The 24,983-nt window shown below is 43.4% G+C and overlaps 1 long non-coding RNA gene across 1 annotated transcript in view; it reads right to left on the reverse strand.

Moving 5' to 3' along the window:
- Positions 1-16,088: 16,088 nt before the first annotated feature.
- Positions 16,089-24,983, reverse strand: part of LOC134342929 (uncharacterized) — a 29,953-nt gene continuing 21,058 nt past the window's right edge. Inside the window, exon 2 of the long non-coding RNA XR_010017136.1 lies at positions 16,089-16,342. This is a non-coding gene — a long non-coding RNA (uncharacterized LOC134342929). The remainder of the gene's footprint in view (positions 16,343-24,983) is intronic.

A 24,983-nucleotide genomic window follows, 5' to 3' on the forward strand; every position in this document is an offset into this window, starting at 1 on the left:
TTGTGATTCAGCCTACTAGGGGAGTGACCATTTTGGAATGAGTGTTATGTAATGACCCAGATTTGATTAGGAAACTTAAGATAAAGGAACCCTTAGGAGGCAGAGATCATAATATGATTGATTTTATCTTCTCAAACTGTAGGGAGAATTCTAATTGATCAGTATTACAGTAGAGTAAAGGGAATTACAAAGACATAAAGTTGATTGAAAGGGGACAGTAGCAGGAATCACAGCAGAATAATTGCTGGTATTTATGTGGGAATTTCAGAAGGCGCAGGAAAACTACATCCCAAAGATGAAGAAGTATTCTGAAGGGAGGATGAGGCAACTGTGCCTGACAAGGGAAGTCAAAGAGAGCATAAAAGCAAAATAGAGGGCATGTAACATAACTAACATTAGTGAGAATGTTGAGGATTGGGAAGCTTTTAAAAACCAATAGAAGGCAACTAGAAAAGCAATAAGGAAGAAAAAGATGGCCAATAGTAAGCTAGCCAATATTCAAAAATAGGATATAAAAAGATTTTTTCAGATTGAGTAAAAGAGAGATGACAGTGGATAACAGACTGCTGGAAAATGACGAAGAAATGGTGGAGGAGCTTAATAAGTATTTTGAGTCAGTCTTCACTGTGGAAGACATTAGCAGAATGCCAGAAATTTTAAAAGAGTGCATGGCATTGCTTGGGAACAAAGTGAGAAGTGTTTGGGAAGCTGAAAAACCTGAAGATGGGTTAGTCACCTGGCCCAGATGGACTGCACTGAAAGAGGTAGATGAGGAGATTGTGGAGGCATGATCTTTCAAGAATCTCTAGATTCTAGAATGGTTCCCGAGGACTGGAATATTGCAAAAGTCATTCCACTCTTTAAAAAGGGATGGAGACACAAGAAAATAAATTATATTCCAGTTATCCTGACATAAGTGGTTGGAAAGATGTTGGAGTCCATTGCTAAGGATGAGGTTTCAGGATACTTGGAGGCAAATAATAGGCCAAAGTCAGCATAGTTTTCTAAAGGGGAAATCTTGCCTGACAAATCTGTTGGAATCCTTTGAGGAAATTACAGACAGGATAGACAAAGGAGAGTCAGTGGATATTGTATACTTGGATTGTGCCAAAGGCCTTTCCCAAAGTGCTGCATATGAGGCTGCTTAACAGGATAAGAGCCCATAGTATTACAGGAAAGTTACAAGCATAGATAGAAGATTGGCTGACTGTCAGGATGCAAAAAGTGGGAATAAAGAGGGCACTTTCTGGTCGGCTGCAGTGACTAGTGGTGTGTCGCAGGTATTGGTGTTGAGACCACTTCTTTGCACATTGTATTTTAATGATTTGGATGAAGGAATTGATGGCTTTGTGGCCAAGCTTGTGGGTGATACAAGGATAGGAAGCAGGGTGTCTGCAGAAGGATTTACAGATTAAGAGTATGGGCAAAGAGTGGCAGATGAAATATAACGCAGGTCATGTATCGTGTACTTTGGCAGAAGGAATAAAGCATGGACTATTTTCTAAACGGGGAGAAAATTCAAAAATCAGGTGCAGAGCAACTTGGGAGTCCTCATGCAGGATTCCCTGAAGGTTAGTTTGCAGGTTGAGTCGGTGGTAAGGAAGGCAAATTAGCATTCATTTTGAGAGGACCAGAGGAAGGATGTAATGCTGAGGATTTATAATGAGTTGATCAGACTGCACTTGAAGTATTGTTATCTAAGAAAATATGTGCTGGCTTTGGAGAGGATCCAGAGAAGGTTCACAAAAATGATCCCAGAAATGAAAGGGTTAACATGAAGAACATTTGATAGATCTAGGCCTGTCTCCACTGGAGTTAAGAAGAATGAGGGGGATCTAATTGAAAGGTCTGGACAAAGTGGATGTGGAGAGGATGTTTCCTATAGAGGGGGAGTCTAGGACCAGAGGACACAGCCTCAAAATTGAGGGATGTCCATTTGGAACACAGATGGGGAAAAATTTCTGAAGCCACAGCATGGTAAATCTATGAATTCATTGCCACAATCGACTATGCAGGCCATTATTGGGCTGAGAGGGGTAATAAATCAGTCATGATGGAATGACGGAACAGACTCAATGGGCTGCATGACCCACTTCTGCTCCTTTGTCTTGTGATCTAATGCTAACCTCTGCTGACCTTAATCCCATGCCTTGTACAGGTGATGTCCAGCATCTGGAAAGCCAGCTGATTTCTATCTTCCCTGCTCAAAAATCCTGTGGACAACTGGTGCCCAAGTCGTGAGTACATGGTACAATTGACTCAAGGTGGAGTCCATAAGCAAATGCCCTCCTTGCACAGCTGCAAGCAGGAACAAATGATTTATTCCCTCCTTTAAACAGTGCCAAGATCTACCTTAACAGGTAGTGGTTCCTGTCCTATATAATTATTTACTCCTGAGGGTTGTGGAGACCCAATTGTTAAGTTCAGTCAAAACACAGATAGGTACCTGGGTATTAAGGGAATCAGAGGACAGTGCTAGACAATTGAGCCAAAGTAGAAGATCAACCATAATCTTAATGAATCACAGAGCAGGATCAAAAGACCAGATTGCCTACTTCTAATTTCTATGTTCCTGTGTTGTAGTTTGGCATTTTACTGGGTTGAGGGTCCAAGGTGGAGCTGTTGGGTGTTCTTGAAAACATATTGGACAGAAAGATGTACCAGAAGAGGTGGTGGTGATAATAAGAGAGTAGAAATGTGTCCTTGGTCCCCACTACCCCGCTTCCTCTCATCCAACACTTCTCCTTTTGAGATCCAGAGGCTATCAAGAAGTTCATTCTTCATTTCTTGCTGAAACAGTTGGAAGTTATTCTAGATCAAAACCACATCCATCTCACCATTGAAAATCCTTGGCTTGTCATATCTCCTGAACCAACATGCGTTAAGTGTACGAAGTTCATGGGTTCACCAATCATGCTTCTGTCAATCCGTTTACGTTTTTTCTGTAATACAAGAAACCAGGTTAACAGTGAACCCTGTATGATGAGTGTATTTGCTGAAATCTAGCTCCCTAGTACTTAATTAAATCTTCACCAGGTTGAAAACAGTTCACTATGCTCCTCCAGGTCCAGCCTGCTACTTTGCTAACTATTAATCTTTTTCTATGTCCATCCCCGATTTCCAGTCAGTCTTCCTACATACACCCAATTTCCATTGGTACCAGGCCTTCAGCCACCTAGGTACTGAGTTCCAGAATACCCTCACTGGAGGCACTGATGGTAAATTGTAGAGAGATCGCAGACTGTTGCAAGATTCTCATGCTGAGATTCTAAATTGGAGAAAGACCAATTTTGCTGGTATCAGAAAGGATCTGGCAAGTGTAGATTGGGACATGTTTTCTGGCAAAGGTGTAGTTGGTAAGTGGAAGCCTTCAAATGTGAACTTTGAGAGGACAAAGCTTGTATGTACCTGGCAGAATAAAAGACAAGGATAACAGGTTTAGAGAGCCTTAGTTTTTGAGAGATTTTGAAGCCCTGGTTAAGAAAAATGAGCTGCATAACATGCATAGGGAGGCAGGAACAAGTGAGATACTGGAAGAGTATAAGGCATACCAGCTCAAGGTGGAAATCAGAAGGCTAAAAGAAGACACGAGTTGCTCTGGCAGATAGGGTGAAGAAGAATCCTAAGGGCTTCTACAGATACTGTATATTAAGAACAAGAGGGTAGCGAGGGACAAAATTGGTCCTCTGGAAATCAGTGTGATAATCTGCTTGGAGCTGGGGAGATCTTAAATGCATTTTACTGCATCTGACAATGTATTACCTTGGACCCTGTGGGAGGCTAGTGCAGAAATTGCGGGGGCCTTAGCTTAGATATTTAAAACATCCTTAGCCACAGGTGAGGTGCGAGAAGATTGGAGGACAGCTGATGTTGTTCTGTTGTTTAAGAAAGGCTCTAAGAATAAGCCAGGAAATTGTGGGTCAGTGAGCTTGATGTCAATAGTGAGAAAGTTATAGGAAGGTATTCTAAGAGACTGGATCTATACAGTGCCTATAAAAAAAATTCACCCCCCCCCTTTGGATATTACGTTTTATTGTTTTACAGTGTTGAATCACATAGGCTTTTTTGACACTGATCAACAGAAAAAGTCATGTCAAAGTGAAAACAGATCCCTACAAAGTGATCTAAATTAATTACAAACATAAAACACAAAATAATTGATTGCATAAGTATTCACACCCCCTCCCCTTTAATATGTCACACCAAATCATTAGTTAAATGGAGATCTGTTTTTGGAGAACCGTGTGCAGTGAAGGTGTTTCAATTCATCGTACTAAAAATACACCTGTATCTGGAAGGTCCATCTGCTGGTGAGTCAGTATCCCGGCAAAAACTACACCATGAAGTCAAAAGAACACTCCAAGCAACTCCATGCAAAGGTTAATGAAAAGCACAAGTCAAAAGGTGAATGTAAGAATATGGCACAGCTGTAAATCTGCCTAGAGCAGGCCGTCCTCAAAACCCAAGCGATTGTGCAAGAAGAGGACTGGGGAAGGAGGCCACCAGAGGAGTTACAAGCTTCAGTGGCTGAGACGTGAAAGACTGCACATACAACAACTGTTGCCCGGGTGCTTCACCAGTTGCAGCTTTATGGGATAGTGGCAAAGAGAAAGCCACTGTCGGAAAAAAAACTCACATGAAATCTCAGCTAGAGTTTGCCAGAATGCATGTGGGAGACTCTGAAGTCAGTTGGAAGAAGGTTCTATGGTCTGATGAAACTAAAATTGAGGTTTTTGGCCATTAGACTAAACGCTATGTTTGGTGTAAGCCAAACACAGCACATTATCCCAATGGTGGTGGCTGCATCATGCTGTGGGGATACTCCACTGAAGCAAGCCCTGGAGATCTTGTGAAGGTAGAGAGTAAGATGAATGCAGCAAAATACAGGGAAATTCTCGAGGAAAATCTGATGCAGTCTGCAAGAGAATTCAGCTTGGGCGAGGATGTTTTCCAGAAGACAATGACATAAAGCAAAGGCTACACGGGAATGGCTTAAAAACAACAAAGTTAATGTCCTGAAGAGGCTAAGTCAGAGTTCAGACCTCAATCCAATTAAGAATGTGTGGCTAGACTTGAAAAAGGCTGTTCGCGCACAATCCCCATGCAATCTGACAAAGCTTGAGCAGTTTCGTAAAGAAGAATGGGGAAAAGTTGCAGTGTCCAGATGTGCAGAGTTGATAGAGACCTATCCACATAGACCCAATGCTGTAATTGCTGTCAAAGGTGCATCTACTAAATATAGACTTGAAGGGGGAGGATACTTATGCAATTATTTTGTTTTATACTTGCAATTAATTTAGATTACTTTGTAGAGATCCATTTTCACTTTGACACAAAAGAATATTTTTCCATTGATCAGTCTCAAAAAAGCCAAATTAAATCCATTGTGATTCAATGTTGTAAAACAATAAAACATGAAAACTTCTGGTGGGGGCTGGGGGATGAATACTTTTTACAGGCACTGTAAGTATTTGCTGACTGGGGATAGTCAACATGGCTTTGTGCATGGTAGGTCATGTTTAACCAATCGAGAAAGTCGATGAAGGCAAGGAAGTAGATGCTGTGCATGTCGCCTACATGACCCTTGACAAGATCCTACATGGGAGGCTGGTCAAGTAGGTTCAGTCACGTGGCTTCAACACAATGTAGTAAATAAGATTAAACATTGGCTTCACAGGAGAAGCCAGCGTTATAGTAGATGGTTCCCTCTCTGTCTGGTGCCTGTGACTAGTGGGGTACCGCAGGAATCGGTGCTCAGTCTGTTGTTGTTTGTTATCTACATCAACAATCTGGATGATAATGTGGTAAACTAGATCAGCAAATTTGCAGATGACACCATGATTGGGGGTGTAGTGGACAGCAAGGAAGACCATCAAATCTTGCAGTGGGATCCGGATCAGCTAGGAAAAAATGGGCTGAAAATGGCAGATGGAATTTAATGCAGACAAGTGTGAGGTGTTGCACTTTAGGAGGACTAACCAGGGTAGGTCTTACACGGTGAGCAATAGGGCACTGAAGAATGCAGTAGAACAGAGGGATCTGGAAATACAAATCCATAGTTCCTTGGAAGTGGTGTCACAGGTAGATAGGGTTGTAACAGCTTTTGGCACATGGCCTTCATTATATCAATAATTGAATGCAGGAGTTCGAATGTTATGTTGGAATTGTTTATGACGTTTGAGGCCTAATGTAGAGTATTGTGTGCACTTTTGGTCACCTACCTATAGGAAAAAATGTAAATAAAATTGAAAGAGTGCAGAGAAAATTTTCAAGGATGTTGGCAGGACTTGAGGACCTGAGTAATAGGGAAAGGTTGAATAGATTTGGACTTTATTCCCTAGAACGTAAAGATTGGGGGAAGCTTTGACAGAGATAAACAAAATTATGAGGGGTATAGATAGGGTAAATGCAAGCGGACATTGAGGTTGAGTGAAACTAGAACTAGAAGCCACGGGCTTAGGGTGAAGGATGAAATGTTTAACAGGAATATGGTGGATAAATTCTTCACTCACAGAGTGGTGGGAATGTAGAACTAGCTGCCAGCAGAAGTGGTGGATGGGAGGATAATTTCTACATTTCAGAGAAATTTGGATAGACACACAGATGGGAGGGGTATGGAGAACTATGGTCCATGTGCAGGCTGATGAGACTAGGCGGATTAATGATTTGGCATGGACTAGGTGGGCTTAAGGGCCTGTATCTGTGCTGTAGTGTTCTGACTCTACAATTCTAAATGTCAAGAGTCTATTTCTTCTAGTCTGTAACTAGGATTAGGGAGAACGAGCAATTTCTTCTGAGTTGGGCTGCAAATGTTTAGGGTTTTCTGGTGAATCTTGTTCCAGAAGATGACCTTGGGACATTGGAAAAACTATACAAATGCAAGTTGCTGTTTCTAAGATATTATGTGGTTACATTCACAGTGTTGGAAACAGCAAGCTTGTGTATAACCATCCTTCACAAACAAATGCAATGATGACCAGATTATCTGTTCTTTGCTTTAAATTACTTCAATTGAGAAGTAAACATCGGTGACAGATTAACAGGGCCAAATGCTACAATCAGTTGCCACTGAGGAGGCACGTGGAGTTTTGCTTTGTCACCTCCACAGCACAGGAGCATCAAGATGCATTTTATGCACAGCGGCCTCAGCGGACTCCACGTCACAGAGACCAATTAACCATGTTTCTGAAACCATAAGACAATTAGATATAGAAGCAGAATTAGGACATTCGGCCCAACCAGTCTGCTTAGTCATTCCACCATGGTTGATTTATTAACTGTCTCAACCCCATTCTCCTGCCTTCTCCCCGTAATCTTTGACACCTTAACTAATCAACCCCCACTTTAAATATACCCAATGACTTGGCCTCCACATCTTGTCTAGCCAGAGAAATTCCTCCTCATCTCTGTTCTAAATGGATGTTCCTCAATTCTGAGGCTGTGCCCTCGGGTCCTAGAATTCCCCACTGTAGGAAACATCCTCTCTCTCCTTGACAGAATAGGCCAAAGGCAGCATGGTTTCCTTTAGGGGAACTACAGAGATTGGGAAGATGTTGGAGACAATTATTAAGGATGAGATTTCAGGGTACTTGGAGGTGCATAAAGTGAGCCAAAGTCAGCATTATTTTTTTAAGGGGAAATCTTGCCTGACAAATCTGTTGAAACTCTATAAGTAACAGACAGGATAGATAAAGAAGAGTCAGTGGATGTTGTTTACTTGGATCTTCAGAAGGCCTTTGACAAGGTGCAGCACATCAGGCTGTTCTGGAGGAACATTGTATCATTCCTTAATGCATGCATTACTAAATGACAATGAAAGAGGACTGTGTGTCCTCATAACCTAATCTAATCTAACAAGATAAGAGCCCATGGTATTACAGGAAGGACACTAGCATGGATAGGAGATTGGCTGATTGGCAGAGGAGGCAAAGGGTTCGAATAAAGGGGACCTTTTCTGGCAGGCTGCTGGTGATTCGTGCTGTACCACAGGGGTCAGTGTTGGAACAACTTCTTTTAATGTTATATGTCAATGATTTGGATGAAGGAATTGATGGTTTTATTGCAAAGTTTGCAGATGATACAAAGATCGGTGGAGAAGCCAGTAATGTTGAGGAAGCAGAGAGAAGGACTTAAAACAGATTAGGAGAATGGGCAAAGAAGTGGCAGATGGAATGTAGAGTAGGGAAGTGTAGGGTCATGCACTTTGGTGGAAGGAATAAAGGCGTGAACTATTTTGTAAATGGGGAGAACATTCAAAAATCAGAGGTGCAGAGGGACTTAAGAGTATTGTGAGCTAGATCTAGAAGAATGAGGGGAGATCTCATTATTTTATTGAAGTCTAGATCGAGTGGGTGTGGAGAGGATATTTCCTATATTGTGGGAATCTGGGACCCGAGGGTACACCCTCAGAATAGAGGGACATGAACTTAGAACAGGGTTGAGGAGGAATTTCTTGAGCCACAGGGTGGTAATGCTGTGGAGGCCAAGTCATTGAATAATTTTAAAGCCTGTTAGATTCTTTATTAGTCTTAATTAATGACTCTATCTGGACGTTTCAGTATTTGACAGATTTTGATGAGAACCCCTCTTTTTTTTTGTGATTTATTTTTTATTGAATTTCATCAATAAACAAACATTTCCATAAGATGTATTTCAGATACTGTGTGTGTGTGTGTGTGTGTGTGTGTGTGTGTGTGTGTGTGTGTGTGTATATATTTTTTATATATATATATCTAGAACCCCTCTTATTATTTTAAACTCCAAAGAGTACAGGACAAGAGTAATCAAGCACTCCTCATACGTTTAACCTTTCATTTCCCGGGATCAATCTCATGAACGTCCTCTGGATCCTCTCCAATGCCAGCACTTATTTTCTTAGATAAGGACCCCAAATCAGCTCACAATATTCCAAGTGTGGTCTCATCATTACAGCGTTGCTTTTATATTCCAGTCTTCTTGAAACAAATGCTAACATGGCATTTGCTTTCATTACCAGCAACTCAACCTGCAAGTTAATCTTTATGGGACCCTGCAAGAAGACTACCAAGCCCCTCTGCACCTCTGATTTTTGAATTTTCTCCCCATTTACAAAATATCCCATGCCATTATTCCTTCTACCAAAGTGCATGACCATATACTTCCCTACCCTATTTCTATCTGCCACTTCTTTGCCCATTCTCCTAATATGTTTGTCCTTTTGTAGACTAACTCTTTCCTCAACATTACTTGCCCCTCCACTTATCTTCATATCATCTGCAATCTTCAAAGCCATCAATTCCATCATTGACATATAACGTGAAAAGAAGTGGTACCAACACCGACCCCAGTGGAGTACATCTAGTCACCAGCAGCTAACCAGAAAAGGCCACCTTTATTCCTATTGTTTGCCTCCTGCCAGTCAGCCAATCTCCTGTCCATGCTAGCATCTTTCCTCTTGTCAAGTAGCTTCATGTGCAGCACCTTGTCAAAGGCCTTCTGAAGACCCAAGTAAACAACATTCACCAACTTTTTTTTAAGCTATCCTGCCTGTTATTTCCTCAGAGTTTCAACAGAATTGTCAGGCAAGATCTCCCCTTAAGGAAACGATGCTGACTTTGGCGCACTGTATGCACCTCCAAATACCCTGAATTCTCATCCTTAATAATGGATTCCAACATCTTCCCAACTACGGAAGTCAGATTAATCAGCCTACAATTCCCTCTTTTCTGCCTCCCTCCTTTCTGAATGAGTGGAATGACATATTCAATATTTCAGTCCTCTGGAACCATTCCAGAATCAAGTAATTCTTTAAACTGAAGTCTCTTCAGCTACCCCTTTCAGAACACCGAAGTGCTGTGCTTAAGCCATAGAACTGAGATTTGGATCAACGACAGAGCCAGAGGTACTATTCCTCAGTAAATACAGAAAGCAAAATAGAGACTGTTGGATTTTCCTCTCTCGTTGTTATTTCCACAGAACATCCTAACCAGAATATATCAAGAGGATATTCAGATTGAAACACCCCTTTAATCTGTTTCTAGGCACAGTTACAATTTTACCTTGTACTTTAACTTCCAAACTACTCTCTCAAGGATGTTCTGCAATTACTCTACAGCAAGCATTTCAGTGCATTAAAGGACTCTGTGAGGAATCATTGTCGGAGTGGAATAGATTGCTTTCTCTCTGATTGATGGAAATATGTATAGCAAGAACCCTTCTAAAATTGTATTTAGTAGAGTTCAACACAATGATGACCTCCTCCTCTTTTAGTATCCCAGTGGAACTACTCCCTCTGTGGTGCCCTGATTCACTCTCTCTCTCCAACATTCACTTGCTTTCCTATTCTACCTTCCATATAAACACAGGAGAGACAACACCTGTCCTTTTACTGCTTCCATGCATTTCATCCAGAGACCCAAACTCTACTTGTTCCAATTTGATGTATTCACAATGTAGTCTCATCTACACTGGGTGACCATCTTGCATAACCACTTTATTCCTTCTGCAAAGATGACTCAAAGCTTCAACTTCCTTAACTTGATATTACTTCATCACTGATTTTGAGCTCTAATTTCTACTTAAGCCCAATGTACGCAAATGGAACCTTCAGTGATGAGCCTTCAGCACTTGACCTTAAATTAACAGTCTAATGTTAACTGTTTCACTCTGTTCACAACTGCTGAGCACATCAAATAGGATTTACAGCAACTATAGTGTTTTGTATCTAACTAGTGCCAAAATTGTTTTTCTCTCCTGCCTTCTTTTTTCTTATTCAGCTTCATTTATTTGCACTGTCACAGACAAATATCCACTCCTGCAGATTTATGTACAAATTCTGTTATCTCTACATACGTACTGACAAGCACACAGCGTGACTTGAGCTTGCAAGCAACTCGTACACGTATTCACAGAAAACAAGCCTTAACAAAGTTGTTTCTCTCTCTATCCATTCTTTAAAGTCTTTTGCAAAACCCTCAACAATTCGCAACTGAAAGCCTCACCCCAAGGTCTTTCACCAAGCTGATCCAAGTACACCCAATATGATTGTAGGATTACCTTGAAAATATGCACACTGTTGTTTGTAGTTAATTATACCCCTCCCTACCCTACTGGGACTATTGCAAGGGGACCCTGCCCAGAACTAAGTATCTGTATCAGTCTTCAGTTTTTTAGTATCCCGTCTTGTGTATTCTGATAGTGACTAGTTAGTCCTCATCAAATCAAGTTTAATTATCATTCAAACCATACACTAGATACAGCTGAACGAGGCAGTGTACTTCTGGGGCCAAGGTGCAAAACATTCAAAACGGCAAGCAAACATTCAAAAATAGTGAGTAACATAATCAAAATAGTGAGCAAAGAAGCATATTGACTCAAAATAAAACATATATATAGTCCAAGACCCTAAGCAACAATGTCCAGCAATGGATGATGCAGTCACCCGGCAGTCCAGCATGACATTCTACGGGATGGCAGCATTGATGGAAGAGGCCAGGCCCCAGCCGAGCTCAGACACAATGCTGTAAACACTTCCGTGTCCTTCACCTGGTCTGCAGCAGCAGGCAAGTCTGAGGCCTTCACACTGTTACCTTTCATGCCCTTGCTTATCAAGAAGCTATCAATCTCCGCCTGAAGTACACCCAATGAGCTGGCCTCCATAGCCGCCTGAGGCAGCAAATTTACCACCCTCTATATTATTCCATGCATTTAAATATGACCCTCAGTCCTGTATTCATCAGCCTTTTAGATTCTCATACTCATCCCACTGACTGGAATTCTGCCTGTCATCTGCCTATCATCTATCATTTCCTGACTGTCTCACTGCATACTGCATTTAGTTGTATATGAACTGCCCCATCCTCAGCCCTATCACTCTGGTTCCCATCCTTTTTCCAAATTAGTGTAAACCTTCCCCAACAGCTGAAGCAAATCTGACATGGCTACTTGTCATACGCATGTCAGTCAATGATTTTAGATAGTGAGTATTTGTTAGAACGGGGAAAAGGAGGGCTCCAGAAAGCAGAATGCCTCAGGAATCGACTCTCTGGTCAATTCTACGTGAGCCAATCTGCATCAGGTTATGAGACAGGGAAACAAAATAGAATTTTTTCACCACCCCACATTATCCCAAAATGAAATTACAGCCCGGAGGGAGTGCGGAGAACAACTTTGTTTTTCCCCTCTTCCCCACCTTGACCTTTTACCTCTTCTCACCTGCCTATTAGATCCCCCTGTGTTCCCTCCTCCTTCGGTCCACCTTCCTCTCCTATCAGATTCCTCCTTCTCCAGTCCTTGACCTTTCCCACCAACCCCTGCTCAATGAGCTGTGAAAACTGGAAGTCAACAGGAGTAGGCAGATTTATTAGATGAGTATGGTGGTATATTGGAGCTAAAAAGGGGGTGCATAGTCTCTAACAATCTAAGGCAGTACCAATAAATTTTTGATCGATTTAAGGTATTTTAAGTTTCTTACAATTTAGGGCAGTACCAATAAATTCTTGATCCATTTAAGGCATTTTAAAACCTGGCTTCACCTATCACCTTCTAGCTGGCCTCCTCCCCCTTCCTCAATCTTTTTATTGTGGCACTTTCCCCCTTCCTTCTCAGTCCTGAAGAAGGGTCTCGGCCCGAATTGTTTGTTCATTTCCATAGATGCTGCCTGACCTACTGAGTTCCTTCAGCTCTTTGTGCATGTTGCTCTGTTTTTGACCTGCTTTTACAGTTTTAAATATGGAAAAAAATGGACACAATTTACAGACATCAAATCCCACAATCAAAACTGTTTGATTGGCAATTTGTTTTTTAAAGTTTTTTTTATGTTAAAAGAAGCATTTAAACTCACTGCCTGAACCGAGCAGAGTCTCTAACAGTCTAGGGCAGTACCAACAAATTCTTGATCCATTTAAGGCACTTTGAAAGCAATGTTAAATTGAGGATCCATCTACTCCTTTTGTTGAATGTAGAAGATCCCAAGGTACTTCTATAAGAGAGTACTTGTCAGAAGCCTTGGGCTAATTTTTGTCCTCATTATCCATTATTTTAATCTGAATTTTACTGAAATCTACATTTAGACTACAACTGTGAATAAACTTTAGTCTATTATTCGGTAAGATTACATGCCCTTTATCTAAAATTTTCACCCCCTTTTAGCTCCAATGTGTCTCCATACAAATCTAACAAATCTGCCTACTCCCACTGACTTCCAGTTTTCACAGCCTGGTGGGCAGGCTTTGTTCATTACTGCATGTGGAAAGGACTGAAATCCCTGTCAGCTTTTTCCACATTTAAACCGGAACAACACTCTACATTAACTTCCAACCCTGCAATGGATTGCTCGTGTCCTCTCACCCTCATCAACACCAGCTGTTGGTAAAAGGCTTGGTCTCCAAGCACATACTCAGAGAGAGTTTCCTGCTTTGGAGCTGACTGCACGCCCAAACTCAAACTATCAGAATCAGGTTTAACATCACTGGAATATGTCATGAAATTTGTTGTTTTGTGGCAGTGGTACATTGCCATACATAATAAAAATAAACTATAAATTACAATAGGAAGTACACTTAAAAATAAATCAAATAAATAGGACAAAATGAGAGCAACACAAATAGTGATGTGATGTACATGGGTTCATTGTCCATTCAGAGATATGATGGCGGAAGGGAAGAAGCTGTTCCTGAAGCGTTGAGTGTATGTCTTCAAGCTTCTGCACCTCCTCCTTTATGGTAGTAATGAGAAGAGGACATGTCCTGGCTGATGGAAATCTTTAATGATAGATGCCACCTTTCTGATGGATCGCTTCTTGAAGGTATCCTTGATGTTGGGGAGGCCAAAGCTCATGATGTCTGAGCTGGCTAAGTTCACAACTTTCTGCAGCTTTCTCTGATCCTGTGCAATGGCCCCTCCACACCAGACAGCGATGCAGCCAGTTAGAATGCTCTCTACGGTACATCAGTAGAAAATTGCAAGTGTCTTTGCCAACACATCAGAACCTCAAACTCCTAATGAAATATAGCTGCTGTTGTGCCTTCTATGTATTCGCAACCAAATATTGGGCCCAGGGTAGATCTTCAGAGATGTTGACACCCTGGAATTTTAAACCCTTCCACTACTGATTCCTTGATAAAGACTGGTGTGTGTTCCCTCAACTTCCCCTTCCTGAAGTCTACAATCAATTCCTCGGTCTTACTGATGTTGAGTGCAAGGCTGTTGCAAAACCACTCAACCAGCTGATTTATCTCATTCCCGTACACCTCCTCATCACCACCTGAAATTCTGCCAACAATAGTTGACTTTTAAGCTGTGCCTAGTCACACTATCATAGGCGTAGAGCAGTGGTACCCAACCTCCAGGCCACGGACCGATACACTGCCGCGAAGAATGCAGGGGTGAGGCGGTGGCCCGGCATGTAAATGTCTGCCCAGATCAGAGACGACGCAATCGGCAATCGCCTCTGATCTGGGCCGACATTTACATGCTGGGCGGCACCTAATTAATTAGCTTGTTTATTTCGGCTTTTTCTTAAAGATGTGCTGGGTGTGTTCCAGCCACCGCTGCACCTCTGCATTCTTCACGGCAATGTATTGGTCCACGGCCTGGAGGTTGGGGACCACTGGTGTAGAGAGAGTAGAGCAGGGATAGGCAAGCCATTGTGAGTTTGAACAGATATCCACTAATCTGTGCCATTAACTGGAGTCTTGCCCGTTAGACTTAACGGACTTGCAGGAGTGAAAGGATTACCATATGACGAATGTCTGGCAACTCTTGGGCTGTATTCCCTGGAGTTCAGGAGAATGACAAGGAATCTCATTGAAACATTCTGAATGTTAAAAGGCCTGAACAGATTAGATACGGCAAAGTTTTTTTTCCCATGGTAGGGGAGTCTAGGCCAAGAGGGCATGACTTCAGGATTGAAGGACATCCATTTAGAACAGAGATGCGGAGAAATTACTTTAGTCAGAGAGTGGTAAATCTGTGGAATTTGTTGCCATGAGCGGCTGTGGAGGCCAAGTCATTGGGTGCATTCAAGGCAGAAATAGATAGGTTCTTGATTAGCCAGGGCATCAAAGGGTATGGGGAGAAGGCCGAGGAATGGAGATGACTGGAAGAATTGGATCAGCCCATGATTAAATGGTAGAGCACTCGACAGGCCGAATGGCCTACTTCTGCTCCTATATTTTATGGTCTTATAAATTACTCCCTGTACACTGTTCCACTTCAGGAGGAGAATGCACTTGCATTTTTCGTGGCTCCTAATACCAGACACATTGTGCACTTTATTGGTCTGGATGTTTGTCTGAATCACAAGTTAGAGATTAGAAAAAAAAACAAAATGGAATGCACACACACACCCGGAGGTCAAGTGCGGCCTCAGTTTAATGTCTCATTTACAAACAGATGTGACAGTGCAGTGCTGCAACATATCCTAATACCTGCACTAGAACTTAATTTTCTCATCTCACGAAAACCTTCTGACCCAGAGTACATATCACTGAGCTACATCTGGCACATGAGGTAGCTTTAAATCTTCGATGTTTAATCATTTACACTGAAGGGCATTCAGAGGTGACATTGCAAGCAGCTAAGCACAAATATGGCCATCTGCCATGCCACTCCCACACCAAGATTGAGTGTAAGTGTGTGCCATGCTAACAGCCCAACAGCACATATTAGACGGCAATAGAGTCATGCATGGGTTAACAGTCAGACCCAAGTCAGAAGATCATTGGTTGAAATCTCAATCCGACCCAAAAGATATTACTGGTCCTTGTAATGTAACCGTGTTGTTGATTCATTGTCTATCCTAGGTCTGAGTTGAATTTAGCCCTCTCTGGTAGCCATTAAGGGTCTACACTCTCTGGTGGCCATTAAGGATCTACACTTGAGAGGGTTGTGCTCCCTAGTGACACAGGGAAATATTTACCCTTTAAACATCATTTGAGAATAAAATTATTTTGTCACTCTCACACTTTATGGCACTTGTGCACAAAATTGTTGCATTTCTACTGTTTGACAGTTTTGATAAATTATTTTGCTATGTCTATAGACTTCTTATCCAGAGTTAATAACAACATATTAAAGGAGTACATAGAACGCTTTCACGTTAGACCTACCGGTTGCGCCTTCTCCACTTCTGAGCAGCCAAAACACAACCAGAATTCACTCATTTCTCCTGGCTTTCACAGACTCTTCACACAAAACTGACTTTTTAAAAAAACTGGGCAACTCAATGTTCACCCCCCTCTGCCCACACTCAAGCAAGGGGGGCAGGCTTCACCGATGGCAGGAGTCCACAGCTGCTGAAATCAAAATTCGGGTAGTCTGTCCCCTGGAACGTCAAATTTTCCCTTTGTACTTGGATCCAAACCTGTTTTAAAGGAGAAGATAGTTAGTAACTCAAGCTCGATAAATAATGCTGCACGGGAAATTAGAAAAGAGAATTTTTTTTTTTTTTTAGATACAGTGCAGAATAGGCCCTGTGGTCCTTCTAGCTGTGCTGCCCAGCAACCCCCAGTTTAATCCTAGCCTAATCACAGGCAATTTACAATGACCAATTAAACTACTAACTCGTATGTCTTTGGACTGTAGGAGGAAACTGGAACCCCCGGCGGAAACCCATGCCGTCTTGGGGAGGACACACAAACTCCTTACACGCAGTAGCAGGAATTGAACCCAGGCCACTGGTACTGTAAAGCGATGTGCTAACCTCTATACTACTATGCCATCCCTATCTGATGTTGGAGGCATTTAGCTCTTGTGGGAATGGATAGTTCATTGGTAGCACAGTAAAGTCACTTTTCTTCCCCATCTAGCCAATATCTTCTAAGGTATGGACTCAGAGTAGCAGATTGCTGTTGCGAAGTGCCACAGCAAGTGGCTAAGGCATTTAAGATGCAGTTGGATAATTACACAGTGGAACATGGCCCAGAGAGAAATTGGAACTATATGGGAGGACACTGTGGTCAGCAAGGACTTGTTGGGCTGAAGGGCCTGTATCCGTGCTGTATTGCTCTGTGAATCTATAATAGGACATCTGATTCAAGCAAGTCAATCTTGATAGCATTAGATTAGTCACACAAACTCTGTTAACTCCCACACTGCCCAAAAAGGACACATGCCAGTGGGTTATTCAGTAGCAGTACGATTATTTTACTTGCACTTGACTCCCCCACCCCCTGGCCTCACTGTCCCGTCTGTCTGATAGAGCATGAGAGAGATAAAGAGCTGGATTCGACCTGAGCCTTGATTGGTGTTAAGTGTGATAAATTTATACAGTTATCTCAAGGAATTTGGATGGTTGGGGCTGAGAGATTAGGAACAGCCTTAAACCCTCTCCCCCAGCAGCTCTCCAGCAAGTATTTCCTCGCAGATATCCTCCTTCCCATTAACTTCAGAAATAATGGAGCAAAAATATTCTGCATGGTTGCAGTGAAAACCCAACAAGAGAGTTGTGGTCCCCCATCATATAGAACTCAGATCCTTCCTTTGTTCAATGTTAAGTCATCTGATCACCTGTGAAGCACTTGGGACATTTCACTCTGACGGTATTATGTTTGCAGAGGTCTACAAGTCCCAGTGCCTCATTGAACGGAAGGGATGCCAGATTAATATTCCTTCCATCCAGAGAATCCCAAATCACATTCCTGCACTGCTAAACTCATCTTCAGCTGATTTGTGAGGGCTTTTTGACCATTGCATACAATCAATCTCAAGTAAATCCATATATGTTTTGATATATATGTTTTGAAAGGGTTTAAATTTTTTTTAAAACTAGATTTAACTGGCTTTGGGGTTGGGAGAGGGGATTAAAATCAAAGAGTTATAACCTTAAAACTAGAGCAAGATTCAGGAGGAGATGTCAGGAAAAACATCATAAAAAGGGTGCAGTGGGGTGGATCATGATATTCTCGCCACTTCAAATGACTGACGTTACACCAAGTACAGATTCTTTGGCCGATGATGTTGTGCTGACCTTTTAACCTACTCAAAGATCCATCCAACTCTTTCATCCTATATGACCCTCCATTTTCCCATCATCCATGTGCCTATTCAAGAGCTTCTTAAATGCCCCTAATGTATCTGCCTCTACCACCACCACTGGCGGGGCATTCAAAGCACCTACCACTTTGCGTAAAGAAGCATACATTGAACGTTCTCCTGGCTTTTTCTTTCCACCTATCATCTTAAAGTTATGCTGAAGCTTGTGGAATCATCAGAAGTGTCCAAGTCAAGGTCTGTGCATTTCTTTTGGGTGAAAAGATTACAGATTGTGGACCAATAAGGGGAGATCAGCCATGATATTGAACAACCTCGGGGAGCTCTACAAAGATGGCCCAAGAATGGAGAGAAATGGACGGGAGTTGTGAACTGTCATTTTTATCCCATTATTTGAGACTGGACTACCAGGATTTATTGTCCATCCCCAATTGCCCCTCACATATAGACAGTGCCAGATATGGAGAGCAGATTCCTTTCTTTTTACAACAGTCTGCTGGTTTCATGATTACCATCAGTGACACTACTTTTAATTTGATTTATTTAAAAATTCAAGTTTGAATTTTCCACTTGCAGTGGTGGGACTTTACTAGCGTCCTACTAAAGCCCATTGTGGCTTTGTACAACAAGTCAAGGCAAGTTCAGTCAGAGATAGACCTAGGTCTAACCAGTGGCCACCCATACACTGACTGATTGCAGGAAAGGCAAGCTACAAGTGTTGGAAACAAACCCCAAGGCACAATTCACATGCCCAAGGAACAATAAAACACCTTCGATCAAGGAAAAGAATAGACCGCATCATAGTCAAATCAATCAGGCCTCAGTTCTTCACTGAAATTTGTTAAATGTCCTTTTCCCAAATCATCTCACAACTAAGTATTAGAGGTGCATTAAGGTTAGGGTTAGGGTAAGCCTAATGTATGGTAATTTAGTAATTTCCTGAAGCTCTCTCCCTCAGAAAAACCATTAAGCAGTGCAGCACACTCACTGTAATCCCTCTGAAAGTGTGTGCTTCCTCAGTGTTGATGACACTATATTAAAACTATTGATCTGGATCTCATTTTGACAGCAGACTGAATAATAACAGGAAAATAACACACTCAGCACACTGCTCAGTTCAACTCAGTACTGCTGACATTGGTAAACAACAGGAATTCTGCAGATGCTGGAAATTCAAGCAACATACATCAAAGTTGCTGGTGAACGCAGCAGGCCAAGCAGCATCTATAGGAAGAGGCGCAGTCGACGTTTCAGGCCGAGACCCTGCTGACATTGGTTCACTTCCTCAGCAGTAAATCTCAGTGTAAGTTTACATGTGCTACCTGTGACCAGAGTTTTACAAGGAACACAAGCATGCCTTTATTGAAAACTTCAGGTAAACCCAACAGCAGGCCATAGAGTCATTGGGCACTACGGCACAGAAACAGGCCCATCACCCCAAGTGTGTGCTGAATCATTAACCTGCCTAGTCCCATCGGCCGCACCCGGACCATAGCCCGCCAAAGCATCCGCCACTCGCACTGGTAGCTTATTCTACACTCTCTCCACCTCTGAGTGAAGACGCTTCCCCTCATATTTCCCTTAAACATTTCATCTTTCACCCTTGACCCATGACCTCTAGCTGTAATCTCACCAAAACCACAATGGAAAACGCTTGCTTGCATTTACCCTATCTATACCTCTAATAATTTTGTACACCTCCATCAAATTTCCTGTGGCTAAAGATATTTAAAACTCTCTGCTAGGGCCCCTGCAATTTCTGCACTAGCCTCCCACAGGCCCTGTGGATTTATCCACCCAAATTTGCCTCAAGACAGCAAATAACTCCTCTGTAATCTGTACAGGGTCCATGATGTCGCCCCTGCCTTATCCCACTTCATAGACACTGTGTCCATTTCCCAAGCAAATGTAGATGCAAACTATCCATTCAGGATCTTCTCCATCTCTTTCAACTCCAAGCACAGATCACAACTGATCAACAAAAGGACCAATTTTGTCCCTTGCTATCCTTTTGCTCTTAATACATCTGTAGAAGCCCTTCAACTTGTCCATAGAGCAACCTCGTGTCTTCTTTTAACCCTCCTGATTTTCTTAAGTGTTTTCTTGTATTTCTTATACTCAAGTACCTCATTTGTTTTCTACCTACCTATACGTACTACGCTTTCTTTTTCTTAATCAGGACCTCAATATCTCTCAAAGACCAAAGTTCCCTAAACCCGTTATCTGAGCCTTTTATTGTGACAGGAACATACAAACTCTGAAATCTTAAAATTTCACTTTTGAAGGCCTCCCACTTACCAAGTACACCTTTGCCAAAGTACAACCTATCACAATCCGCACATGCCAGATCCTTTCCAATACCATCAAAACTGCCCTTTCTCCAATTCAGAAACTCAACCCGAGGACCAAAGCTAACCTTTCCATAATTATCATGAAATTAATGGCAGTATGATCACTAGTTGCAAAGTGTTTCCCTACACAAACTTCTGTCTCACTCCCTAGTAGGAGATCTAGCATCACAATCACACTCTCTCTAGTTGGGACCTCTGTGTATTGACTAAGGTAATGTCTATTAATATGTGGCAAGTTAAAATCACCTACTCTTATGTCTCAACCTTATGTTTCTCGAACAGTCTGCAATCTTTACAAATTTGCTCCTCTAAATGCCATGGTCTGTAATATAATCCCAGTGAAACACTCACTCCGAATGCATGTTTCAATCTTTTTTAAGTAGAAATATCTTCTCCAACTGCATGTTTCAGTATTTTTTTTAAGTAGAAATATCTCCTCCTCTTGGCATCCTAGGTCTCACCATTAACAGCTTGCATCTAAATGTAAACATTCCAAAGTACTTCAAAGGAATGTTATCAAACAGCATTTGATACTAAGCCACATCAGGAGGAAAAGAGGAAGTCTTTAAGGAGTGCCTTAAAACAAGCAGCCAGGGAATGAGCTGATTGGTTTATACAGGGAGTTCCATAACTTAGGTCTAGCCAGCTGAAGGCACAGCTGCCATTACTTTATACTTTATTGTCGCCAAACAATTGATACTGGAACGTACAATCATCACAGCAATATTTGATTCTGCGCTTCCCGCTCCCTGGATTACAAATCAATAGTAAATATTAAAACTTTAAATTATAAATCATAAATAGAAAATAGAAAAATGGAAAGTAAGGTAGTGCAAAAAACACGGGAGGCAGGTCCGGATATTTGGAGGGTACGGCCCAGATCCGGGTCAGGATCTGTTCAGCAGTCTTATCACAGATGGAAAGAAGCTGTTCCCAAATCTGGTCGTACGATTCTTCAAGCTCCTGAGCCTTCTCCCAGAGGGAAGAGGGACGAAAAGTGTGTTGGCTGGGTGGGACGTGTCCTTGATTATCCTGGCAGCACTGCTCCGACAGCGTGCGGTGTAAAGTGAGTCCAAGGACGGAAAATTGGTTTGTGTGATGTGCTGCGCCATGTTTACAATCTTCTGCAGCTTCTTTCAGTCTTGGACAGGACAACTTCCATACCAGGTTGTGATGCACCCTAGAAGAATGCTTTCTACGGTGCATCTGTAAAAATTAGTGAGGGTTTTTAGGGGGCAGGCCAAATTTCTTTAGTTTTCTCAGGAAGTAAAGGCGCTGGTGGGCCTTCTTGGCAGTGGACTTTGCTTGGTTGGACCAAGTCAGGTCATTTGTGATATTAACCCCGAGGAACTTAAAGCTTTTGACCTGTTCCACTTGCGCACCACCGATGTAAATTGGGTCGTGCGGTCCGCTACTCCTTCTGAAGTCAACAACCAATTCCTTCGTCTTGCTGACGTTGAGGGATAGGTTATTGTCTTCACACCATGCCACCAGGTTCTTAATTTCCTCTCTGTACTCAAACTCATTATTACCCGAGATACGGCCTACGATTGTTGTGTCATCAGCAAATTATATAAATATTGAGTTCAATGGAAACTTGGCTACACAATCATGGGTGTACAGTGAGTACAGCTAGGGGCTGAGTACACAGCCTTGTGGGGAACCGGTGCTCAGAGTGATTGTAGAGGAGAGCTTGTCCCCTATTTTTACAGCCTGGGTCCTGTCTATGAGGAAGTTGAAGATCCAGCTGCAGATCTGAGTGCTAAGGCCCAGGTTCCAGAGCTTAGGAATCAGTTTATTTGGAATGATGGTATTAAAGGCAGAGCTGTAGTCAATGAAAAGGAGCCTTACGTATGCGTCTTTATTCTCCAGGTGTTCTAAGGAGGAATGTAGAGCCAGAGAGATGGCATCTGCCGTTGACCTGTTGCTCCGGTAGACGAATTGCAAAGTGTCGAGGTTGACCGGTAGGCTGTGGTTGATGTGTGCCATAACCAATCGCTCGAAGCACTTCATAGCAATTGATGTCAGAGCCACAGGTCGATAGTCATTCAGGCATGCCACCTTGCTCTTCTTCGGCACTGGGATTATCGTTGCCTTCTTAAAACACGAGGGGATCTTAGACTGATGCAAGGAGCAGTTGAAGATGTCAGCAAACACTCCAGCTAGCTCACTTGCACAGGCCCGGAGAACCTGTCCCGGGACACCATCTGGGCCCGTCCCCTTCCTTGGATTTATCTTCAGGAAGGCCCTTCTAACGTCCTCCTTGGTGACGATGAATCTCAATGCCACCAGGTCCGGTTCATCTGGAGGGAGCAGGACGCTCCTCTTCTGTTCGAATCTTGCATAGGATATGATAAGTTCGTCAGGAAGAGAAGCACCACAGTTATTGATATTCCCAGCCTTTTCCTTGCACCCAGTGATCTCATTTAGACCCTGCCATAGTCTACTGGCATCCCTCTGGTTAGCCTGGACTTCCAACTTGGCTCAATATTGCCTCTTGGCGCCCTTAATGGCTTTCTGGAGTTCACGCCTGGATTCTGTGTAGTGACTGGTATCCCTAGACCTAAAAGCCACAGCTCTAGCCTTCAAAAGGGACTTGACCTCATAATTCATCCAAGGTTTCCGGTTAGGGAATACCCAGATCGTCTTGCGAGCCACACAGTCCTCTGTGCATTTTCAAATAAAGTCCGTGACGGCTGAGGCATACTCATCGAGGTTGGCTGCCGAGTCCTTGAATACTAACCAGTCCACCGATTCAAAGCAGTCACGGAGGACCTCATTCGTTTCCTCCATCCAACGCGACACTACCTTTGACACCGTGACCTCCCGCTTCAGTTTCTGTTTGTAAGCCGGGAGGAGGAGTACGACCTGATGGTCCGATTTTCCGAAGTGAGGTCGTGGGACGGAACAGTAGGCATCCTTGACTGCTGTGTAACAGTGGTTAAGTATATTCAGGACTCTAGTGGGGCAGGAGACATGTTGGCATAACTTTGGCAGTGCCTTTCTGAGGTTGACCTGGTTAAAGTCCCCGACTGTAATGAGCAAAGCCTCTGGATACCTGGTCTCAAGTTCACTGATGTTGGCACACAGTATATTCAGAGCACACTCCATGTCTGCCTGGGGGGGGGGGGGGGAGATGTAGACCGCTGTCAGTATTCCCGTGGCAGATAGTAGGGACGACACTTCACCGACAAGTGTTCCAGGTCCAGGCTGCAGAAGCTTGTCAGTGCCACTGTATCCGAGCACCACGCAGTGTTGATCAGTTGGCAGACACCACCTCCCCTCCTCTTGCCCAAAGATGCCATGTGGTCCATCCGATGGATTGAAAATCCCTCCGGTCGGATGGCACAGTCAGGGGTGGCAGGGGAGAGCCAAGTCTCGGTGAAACAGAATACACAGCAGTTCTGCATCTCCCTGCAGTAGGTGAGTTTCCCTTTAAGATCATCCACCTTGTTCTCTATGGCTTGCACATTAGCTAGTAGGATGGTGGGCATAGAGACCCTGAAGCCCCTCAGCTTCAATCTCACCAGCAGCCCAGCTCTTTTCCCACGCTTCCTTGGTAAATAGTGCATCTTTCCAGGTTTCCATCGATGCAGTGTGTTGTTGTCAGCTCTTTGAGGTTGGTGGACGCGTCCCACGGGGATCGATCGGCGGGTTGCGTCGTTGGGCACTCCGGGTCCGGCCGAGTGACGGAGGAGGCTCCGCTGCCACTTCCAGCTGCCGGGGGCCCGTGCTGTCAACTGGGTCGGGCCCCGAAGCTGACACTTAATCCCGGATGGCCGGGATCCTGGCTGAAAGAAGTCCGTAAGCTGAGCCACGGTTGTGGAGGCCTCCGCTCCAGCCGAGCCTCGGGCTCAATTTCCGAGGTCGGCAGCAGAGGCCTCACTTCCGGCAGCTGTGGATGTCCACCAATGGGACTTTACGGTGGTCGCTCCGGGGAAGCGTCTGGGGCACCTTGAGGTCTCCGATGTCACTTCTGTGTGGTCGTCTGCTCCAGAGACATGCTGGTCGGAATGGGCCGTGTCTCCAAGCACTCCGGCACAGTAGCAGACTGCGGGTCTCTCGGAACGTGGTAGGCCTCGGTCCAGGCCTCGCTGGTCAGGTTCAGGTGCGGTCCGGAGTTTAAGAAGCAATTCCGGCGCAGTGATCTTCAGCTGGGTCAGTAGCTTCGCCAGGGTGTTGTTGATCTTGCTAGATGTAGCAGATTGTAGGTTTAGAAGGGTTTCTCGGGTATAGGATAGTGTAGAGGGCAGTTTGCTTGGGAGAGCACACGCAGAGTCGCCAGTTACCGGCGCCATCTTGTTCAACCATTAGGCTAAATAACAGAATGGTAAAAGGACAGACTTGGTGGGCTGAAAAGAGGAAAGGTGCATCTCTATGGTATAGTCACACAAACTCTGTTAACTCCCACACTGCCCAAAAAGGACACATGCCAGTGGGTTATTCAGTAGCAGTACGATTATTTTACTTGCACTTGACTCCCCCACCCCCTGGCCTCACTGTCCCGTCTGTCTGATAGAGCATGAGAGAGATAAAGAGCTGGATTCGACCTGAGCCTTGATTGGTGTTAAGTGTGATAAATTTATACAGTTATCTCAAGGAATTTGGATGGTTGGGGCTGAGAGATTAGGAACAGCCTTAAACCCTCTCCCCCAGCAGCTC

Source organism: Mobula hypostoma, chromosome 2 (genome assembly GCF_963921235.1).
Source record: "Mobula hypostoma chromosome 2, sMobHyp1.1, whole genome shotgun sequence".
NCBI classification, from domain to species: domain Eukaryota; kingdom Metazoa; phylum Chordata; class Chondrichthyes; order Myliobatiformes; family Myliobatidae; genus Mobula; species Mobula hypostoma.